Below are 9379 nucleotides of genomic sequence, written 5' to 3'. Positions count from 1 at the left end.
TATATTCACCAAAAAATTAAATTCTCTGTAAAGCTAAGAGCACTATAAAAAAAAAATTAAAAGTTAAACAACAAGCAAGTTATAAAGGCTCCCTCCTTCCCCCTCGCCCCATAGCCTGCCCCTGCCTATGTTAGCAGAATTCTCCACTCTATGACTCTAGATTAACCCAGGGTCTCTTTTCCACTGCTGGAGAAGAAAAGTCCCCGTATTCACCTTTTCAGCTTTCAGGCAACTAGGATGCAGGTTGTGACAAAGGATCAGCAAGCAGACCCTCTGGCCCAGGACTCTGAATCAGGGACACAAGACAGCCCATTTTGGTGGCAGTAGCAGCAAGTGTGGAGGGCCAGTGAGGGTAGAGGTGCTGAGAGTGGTTTTCAGCATCTAATGTCAGTATCAGTGGGACCCTCACCAGGCAGTTCCTAAGCGTGGTTTGGCTGCTGTCTACCCCACCTCCCTTTGTGCTACTCTTCAGAGTCCAGCTTCATAGCTTTTCCCATGATTCTGTGATTTACCAAATGCCCTTTCAAAACACTGTTTTTTGTTGTTGTTGTTGTTTCTGTTTTTGTTTTGCTGGAATAAACCAGTTACCTTCTGTTGCACACACTCAAGAACCCCTAACAATACAGTGGGAAACTTACTGTAGTGTTTAAGGGGCAAAAGCAAAATACCCTGAAAATACACATGGTTTTATCAATTTAATAAGGGAAGATGAATATTTCAAAAGAAAACAGGGCAAAGGATATGGACAGACAGTTCACCAAGAAGGAAACACAAGTGGCCAATAAACATAGGAAATGACACTTACCCTCCCATTTCCAAGATGCATATTTTACAAATATTGTTGAGAAATCATTCTTCCCATATCATACTGACACACATTAAGAGTGCCAATACTCAGCATGTTGAAGCTGTGGGTAACAAGTTTATTTGGAGTAGAAAATAACAGAACTTTTCTGGGCAAGGAGGAGGGGGGCATCTGATACTGTGTATCAAAATTTAAAGTGTTCCTGTTGGCCCGGCAATTTTGCTTGTAGGAATCTACCCTGAAAAAAAGGTCCATGAATCTCAGGTCCCAGTGGTCTATTAGAATACACAGTTCAGGGACGCCTGGGTGGCTCAGTAGGTTAAGCAGCTGCCTTCGGCTCAGGTCATGATCCCAGCGTCCTGGGATCGAGTCCCACATCGGGCTCCTTGCTCAGCAGGGAGCCTGCTTCTCCCTCTGCCTCTGCCAGCCATTCTGTCTGCCTGTGCTCGCTCTCTCTCCCTCTCTCTCTCTGATAAATAAATAAAATCTTTAAAAAAAAAAAGAATACACAGTTCATAAATTCTAAGTAAATTCACAGTTCAAAGTAATTTCAAAATAACTCATGTCCTTTACTTACTTACTTATTAGCATCGAACACCATGGAAAAGATGGAGTCACAGAATTATATATTCGATCTCTTTTCATTCTCTTTCCCAATTCACTACCCTTGTGCTTTGAATCTGCCCTCCTCAAATACTCTGCCCTAAAGTACTCCTCCTGCCTCTGCCCCAGGTAACTCTACTCTCTCCCTTTGTACCACAGAGACCAAGAATGTGTCTTCTCTACAAGTGAATGGACCAGCAGATATGGAAGGGAGGAAGAAAAGAATGGGAACATTCACAAATTGATAATCCTTGTTTTAATCCCACCTAGCAATAAGTAGAGAAGAATTCCAAGAAATATATCTCAATCCTTACCAAACTTTCCTCTCACTCCACTCTAGCTACCCTGACTCTTCACTGTTCTTCTGGCCTTTGCGCTTGCTGTGCTGGCCACGCTGCAATTCTTTTTTTTTTTTTTTTCCATTTTATTTTATTTTATTTTCAGTGTTCCAAAATTCATTGTTTATGCAGCATACCCAGAGCTCCATGCAATACGTGCCCTCCTTAATACCCACCACCAGGCTCGCCCAACCCCCCACCCTTTTCCCCTCCAAAACCCTCAGTTTGTTTTCTGGATAAATAAACAGGACTGGACGTCCCATCCCATTCAGGTCTTCACTCAGATGTCACCGACCTTGCCTGACATCCCATTTAAAACTGCAACCTGCAGGGGCACCTGGGTGGCTCAGTAGGTTAAAGCCTCTGCCTTTGGCTCAGGTCATGATCCCAGGGTCCTGGGATCGAGCTCCACATTGGGCTCTCTGCTCAGCGGGGAGCCAGCTTCCTCCTCTCTCTCTGCCTGCCTCTCTGCCTACTTGTGACCTCTCTCTCTCTCTGTCAAATAAAGAAAAAATATCTAAAAACAAACAAAACAAAACTGCAACCTGCAGCTCTTCAGTACTTCCTATCCCTCCTGCCTTTATTTTTCTTCATGGCACTAACCAAAAACTAACCTTCTATACATTTATTATTTACATTTACATCCATTCATTCCTCGTGTCTCTCCTTGCCCACTAGAATATAATCTCCCTGAAGGAGATGTTTTGCCTGTTTTGTTCAGTGTTTTATCCCCAGTGCCTAGAAGAGAAATTGATACATAGCAGATGCTCAAAAAATATTAATGTTTATGGTAAAGAAAAACAGAACACACAGAATGTTCTATAAATTACAGATTCATTAAATATATTGCACTATTTTCACACAATGGATTGCTTAGCACATCGTGGCAGGCAGAATAATATTTTATTCTGATCATAAGATATCTATCCCTAATTCCCAGACCTATAAATGCAATCTTGTTTGGAGGAAGGATCTTGCAGGTGTGATTACTTAAAGGAATTTGAGAAAGGAGAGCTTATTCAGGATTACTGGGTGGGCCCTAAATGTTACCACACAAATAGTCTTTTTTTTTTCCTTTTTTTAAGATTTTATTTATTTATGAGAGAGGGAGAGAGAGAGCCTGCGAGCACGAGCAGGGGTCAGAGGAAGAGGCAGGAGCTGACTCTCCACTGAGATGGAAGCCTGGAATGGGGCTTGATGCGGGGTTCCGTCCCAGGACCTGGAGATCACGACCTGAACCAGAGGCAGACACTTAGCCATCTGACCCACCCAGGCATCCCACAAAGTGTCTTTATGAGACAGAGGCTGAGAAGGAATAAACATACACACAGAGAAGAAGGTAACACGAAGGCAAAGCAGAAGGCTATCTAAAGATTGGAGTGGTGCGCCATGAGCCAAGGAATGCCAGCAGCCCCTAGAAAATGCTGATACCCTGCTTTCCACCCAGATATCTGATACTGATTTCAGATTTCTGGCCTCCAGAATTGTGAGAGAATACATTTCTGCTGCTTTGAGTTAGCGTTTGTGGTTACTTGTTAGAGTGGACACAGAATACTGATACACACTCCCAGCTCTTAAAGTGCTATTTTGGATTGTCCTAGGAATGACATTCTTTCTCCCAATTTGGCACCCCAAGTATACCTCTTACTTAGGTTATAAGGGAACTGTTTAGTCCATTATCACAGTAAGTCCAGTGCTAATGATTATCCTGACTCCCTGCTTTGCCTTCTCTAACACTTAGACTTTTGTTGGTATGGGTGTAGGTAAGCTGAAGTTTTTCTTTGGTGTTTGGCTAGAGTAGAACAGCTATTGTCTAAAAGTTTTGTCTTTCCTGGCTGCCCCTCTCCTTGTCCTTTTGCTAGAGAGAGTAGGCTTTTTGGTTGAAGCTCTTTTCACCTATGCTCTTTGGTGTTTGGCGGTTGCTGACTTCCGCAGTTCTGAGCCTAGGATAAATGTACAAAAAGAAACCAAGGGCACCAACCACACTGTTCCTCAGATCTTGAGGGTCCCTATCAAGTTTACCTTCTCTCTGTCTTTCAGTCTTCTCATGCTTGTTTTATATAGAATATCCAGCGTTTTCAACTGTTTTTAGTTGGAGGAAAATCACATCTACTCCAGCTTCCTAGGAGTGGGAAATTCTCAGTATCTTTAAGTGTGAACAAATTCTGTTTTATTTGGGGTTTTCCATGTATAGAAAGAATGAAGGAATAGAATATTTGGAGAGCTCCAAGAAGCAGAGAAACTTACTTCTCTTTATTTTCTTCAACCCCTACAGTCACGCTGACCCTCTCTTAATACTTGATGCATAATTTCCTTATATAATATAACGTTTGTACATGTTCTTAGCTATTTCTTGTAAGCCCAGATCCACTATGAAGTCTTTAGCAAAGATCACATATTATACTTTTTTTTCCAACCTGGTTAACCACACAGGAGGTGTCTAATAATTGTTGATTGAATACATAAAAAGAGTATTACCACAGACCAAGCAATATGGGAGTGTTAGAAATCTGCACAGGGGGAAAAAAAATCACCATGTCTCAAGGACCTTAAAGTCTAGCACGGAATGAATTATCTCTGGCATCTCTTTTATGACTGGTCCACCAGCTTGATTTTGTATGACAGAGATGAAGAATTTGCTCACTGTATGGAATTGGAACCCAAACCCTAATCAAACCATGTGGCATTCTGGACTTTAATAAGTTGAATGGTACTTGAAAACAATGAAGGCTGGCAGATCTCATAGGTCCATTTGCTCAGACATTTCTTTTTAGTTTTTGCTCTGGAAAAGACTCAGGTACTCTGTGATATCCAGAATAGGCAATCTTACAAAGTTAGTCCCTTACCACGCAGTCAGGCATACGTATAGGCTAAGCCATATGTCAGTTCCATAGAGTACTTCTGACTAACCCTGGGAGGGACCAGGTCATAGAAAGCTTATGAAAAGACTGAATTCTTTCAAGCAGTGACTGACAGCTTCAACAGGCTGTCTGAAGTGGACAGAGATGGTCATCGGTCCATGGAGCCACCATTACTCCTGGAATAACACAGTAGTGATTATGGCCTTTACAGTTTCCTTCTGAATACCAATACCCCACAGACAATAACAAGTTTCTTTCTCTGAGTTTTCAAGGCTGGCATGTCTCACCCACCAGGGGCTTTAACATAAATGGACAGAGAAACAAATTATCTTTGCATCTAGAATACAGATAATGCCAGGACTGTGGCCATCTTGTTCTAATTTTGAATCCTCCTTGACTTTTTTATAAATTGTTTAACCTCTTTGTACCTTCTCATTGGGATGTCATAAAGACTACCTCTCAACTTGAATGTTGTAAATGAGACATATATATCAGCAGAGACTTTTTTGATATGAGGTACACTCATGAGAAAAAGTACTGTCCTTGGGTTTCTAAACTATAAAGTTTAATCTTCAGTCCCCAGTGTCTGAACTCTTGGTTGATTAATTCATATAAAATCTTCACACTTTCAACGGTTTTCTCCTTTTCATTCCCAATCCAAATCTCAAGGACAATATACAGAAATTAATTTTTAGGTTAGAATGGGAGAAATTGTGTTGAATTCCTTCAGAGAATTAATGTGGAGTTAAATGTAATATTTGCCATCCCTATAATGCTTTTGCTAGCAGTTGTCCTTGCCATTTTTATTTTAATCCTTTATGTCTGCTTTTACAGCAACTATTTTAATTTAGATTTTCAAGTATTTTACAGTAATATTAGGTAGAGAGGGGGAAATGGCCAGTGTATGGAGACAATCCGGTTACCTAGATTGGTTGAATATTGTTGAGTGGGCTGGGTTTTCACCACCGCTACTTGGAATGTGGAGATTCTAGCTGACTAATATTAAGGGACACTTTCTGTGATGGAGAATTCATAGTCCTAGAAAAATAATATAGTTAACTGTACATTTTAATTAGCAATAATTGTGCCTCGGATAAACCTCATTGGCGATGATACTGCCACTGTGCAAAGCTTAACTGTACATTTTAATAGGAAAATTTTTGTTCCTCCGACACTTAAATTCATTTAAAGTTGTGATGACTCTATGAGTTCAGAAACTTGGTATTTGGCATTCCCCTACTTCCCCCAGTTCTAATGTTGACAGCTTTTTGAATGAATTCAGTTGTTGAATTCTGACAATCTGTTTACCATCTCTATGTATCTGTGGGGTATTGTGGGTCATGGTGTGGGGGTGGGCGGTGGGATAAAAGGATGGATGTGGACGTGATTGATCAACTATGAGGGTAGTTTAGTGTTATACCCTTTGTAAGCTTGGGAATCACAGCCATCACCATCATCATACCACATTTACCTGTGTCAGGCTGCACCTCAACCACTGCAAATGAATTTTCCTTCCTCTCTTTGCTTCAGTCATTTCAAAATCCTCTGTTAGTAATCTTTCTCTCCCATCACTTCAGTCTTTTTCTCCTTCAAACCCCTCCTCTGTCTTCTGGATTAAGCAAACTCACATCTTTCCAAAAGATTCATTTTCCCCTATAAGGCTTTTTCCTTGACCATCACAATAATCTCAAAAATGCCCAGTGTCAGTGATGACTGATGGCAGAAACTAATCTCTGTCCCTGTCTGTTGGTTTTGCTTTTCACACATCCCATTCTTCTCTGTATAAATGCCCTCTATTTGAATTGAGAGTGCCTGAGGAGAACTGGCCTCCCTCATCTAATTCATTATCGGAAGCATCCTTGCTACTTATGGGTGAGGCACAGTACACATTAATACATCACATTCTTGCTCTAGAAAGAGGGCATCAGGACCAGCTTCCCTGGGCTGCCCACTGGGGTTGTTTTCTGAGTTAAAGAGGAATGGTAACAATCCATGACCCTTGCTTAATCTCCTCTTGCCCATAAGCATGCATTTGAGAAACAGGATTGTAGGTTCCCTCTGTCATCATGGAATGGAGCTTTCCTTTGTCTTCTTTTCACACCCTTTTCTATACCTCTCAGTTTCTGGTATGCCTATGCTAGGTACCCCATTTTCAGAAAGTAGCTGGCTCCAACTTTTGACATCTGATAACCTAACCTGTAGGTGCTTAAATTAAAAGTTATTTATAGGGGCAACTGGGCGGTGACGTTGGTTAAGCATCTGACTCTTGGTTTCAGCTCAGGTCATGGGATCAAGTCCCATATCAGGGTCTCCTTACGACTTTCTCTCCTGCTCCCTCACCTCCACCTTGTGTGCTCTCTCTCTCTCTCTCTCAAATAAATAAATAAATAAATAAATCTTTTTACAAAAGTAATTTACGAAGCTTAAGCTTATTTAAATGTATCTCAATTCAGAGACTTTCCCTCAAGTCTTTTGTCTATCCTTTCTTGTTATCCAAATTAATAACTACCATTTATTGACTAGTCACTATGTCTGAGGCTCTTTGCCAGATGTTTTATATATGTGTATGTATGTGTGTGTGTGTGTGTGTGTATGTATATATGTCTTTACAGCAATCTGGTTATTTATACAATCCCTTTTTGTATAGTACAGGAAATTTGGCATCTGAGAAGGTAAGAAATTTGCACTAGGAATGGAAAAATTAAAAAAGGGAAAGACTAAATTCACATCCCAGCTGCCTTTTCTCTAGCGACCCTTCCCCCCACGCCCCCACATTTGGTACCCCATACTACAAAAACCTTTTTTGTCCTCCCTAGTTATCCTATTCTTTGAGTTTTGTCGTAAGGTTGAAAGCAAGACAATTGCCCATCTAAATTTATGTCCAGGTATTGATGATTCCTTTTTTAAAAAAGATTTTATTTATTTACTTATTTATTTATTTGACAGATGGAGATCACAGAGAAGCAGGCAGAGAGAGAGGAGGAAGCAGGCTCCCTGCTGAGCAGAGAGCCCAACTCGGAACTTGATCCCAGGACCCTGGGATCATGACCTGAGCCGAAGGCAAAGGCTTTAATGCACTGAGCCACCCAGGCGCCCCCAGGTATTGATGATTCTTATTCTTAACCTTAGAAGAAGATTTTAACAGGTAAATTAATCCTTAATTTGTGGAACATGTGAGTAAATTATCTTGGTGAGAAAACTGCCTTTCTGTTCTTCCTTACTTAGCCCAGGTCATATAAACAAGCACCCCCACCCCAACACGTGCATATGCTCATGAACACACACACACACACACACACACACACACACACCTTGAGAACAAGAGATTAACAACTTGAAGCTTGTTTGTGTGGACCCCAGATTTACCCAACTGAGCTAAGAAGTTCAGTATGTATTGATAAACTAAGACCTAAGTCCTGGCTTACATATGAGATTAAAGTTTCATTTTCATATTAGTCTACTCAAAAAGCTACTGGCCTTTCCAATTAGCCAGGGAGTATAATACATTTTATGTTCAATACTATAATTTTAGTCACTGGAGAGAAATTATTTGAAAAGAGAATTGTTAAGGGACCTGGCAGAAGTTGTACCACAACAATATATAGTCTTTTTTCCTCTCTCTCTTTCTTCCTCTGATATTTACCAGTCCTCTCTGAAGCCCTTTGAAATTTTTGAAATCATATATGTTAAGCTATCTAATTAAAATCTAATCCATCCTACATCTCTTTGAAAAATGTTTTATTTTAAATTATACAAGGAAGGCATAATTACAGCCTCTGTAAAAAACCTAAAACAATACAGAAATATAGAGAATAAAAAATAAAAATGATTTGTCCTCTTCATTCTTATTTCACTGCTTTCCCCCATATCCGTATGCATAGTTCAGTACATAGCTGTCTGGCCATTTTTTTTTTATCATTTATGTACAGTTAATTCATACACAGATGTATTTCTGTTTCTGTGACTGTATTTATACTAAATATAATCTGAATTCACTTTGTTTAGTGTGTTGGGGATGTGTCTATGCTTGCACGTTCTCAGTTGAGTCCTTTAATCTCGTAGGCCTCAGTTTCGTCCTTCTGTCTGCTGCGAAAAGGAGAGGCTCCTGTGGGCACTAGCTCTCGAAAGCCGATTGTATACATCTATTCCCAACTCCTTGTCCAAGTGTCAGATTGGAAGCTTGAAGCTGGCCATGATGGAAGTATTTATATCATGGAAACAGGCAAATGCTACAAAGTAGGGCTCCCCTAGCACATGCTGACCTGTTGACCTTCACAGGAGTAAACTCTAACTCTCCCCTTTCCTCTTCTGATGAACCCTACTTCACCATTCAAAGTCAAATTTCACTCTTCCCCTCCTTTACCTGCCCTTACTTCCTAGGATACCTGCTTTTTCCCCTCACCTGTCGCATATGCCTTGGGGTGGAGGAACAGGAGAGACAGAAACAGAAACCAGTAATTTAATGCTAACCGCACTTTACCAAATATATTTTACAGCACACATTAAGGGAAAACTTCTATTAATTCAGTAGAGGGGTTTATGGGAAAAGCAGGTACCTGGATCACCAAACCATCATTCTTCACAGGAAAGAAGTAATCAGGGGTGTACACTGATTCACACAGGCAATAGATTAAAGTGCGGTCGTTATTCTAGGGTTTGATGTCCCATTCTACAATAAAAGTCACACCCATGTGAGTATCTTGGACTAATTCCCCCCTGGTTGTTAAGCATTTACCATCACGAAACGGCTAATGGTGTAGGTAGTTTTAAAG

The 9379-nt window shown here is 40.6% G+C and overlaps 1 non-coding gene across 1 annotated transcript; it reads right to left on the bottom strand.

The window, feature by feature from the left end:
- Positions 1–5602: 5602 nt before the first annotated feature.
- Positions 5603–5740, bottom strand: LOC132028927 (U4 spliceosomal RNA). The gene has a single exon (XR_009407585.1). It is a non-coding gene; the product is annotated as a U4 spliceosomal RNA (small nuclear RNA).
- Positions 5741–9379: the final 3639 nt, after the last annotated feature.

The sequence above is a fragment of the Mustela nigripes genome, chromosome 12 (genome assembly GCF_022355385.1).
Source record: "Mustela nigripes isolate SB6536 chromosome 12, MUSNIG.SB6536, whole genome shotgun sequence".
NCBI classification, from domain to species: Eukaryota; Metazoa; Chordata; class Mammalia; order Carnivora; family Mustelidae; genus Mustela; species Mustela nigripes.
The sequence above is the reverse complement of the archived record's forward strand: the minus strand, read 5'-3'. Positions and strand labels throughout refer to the sequence as shown.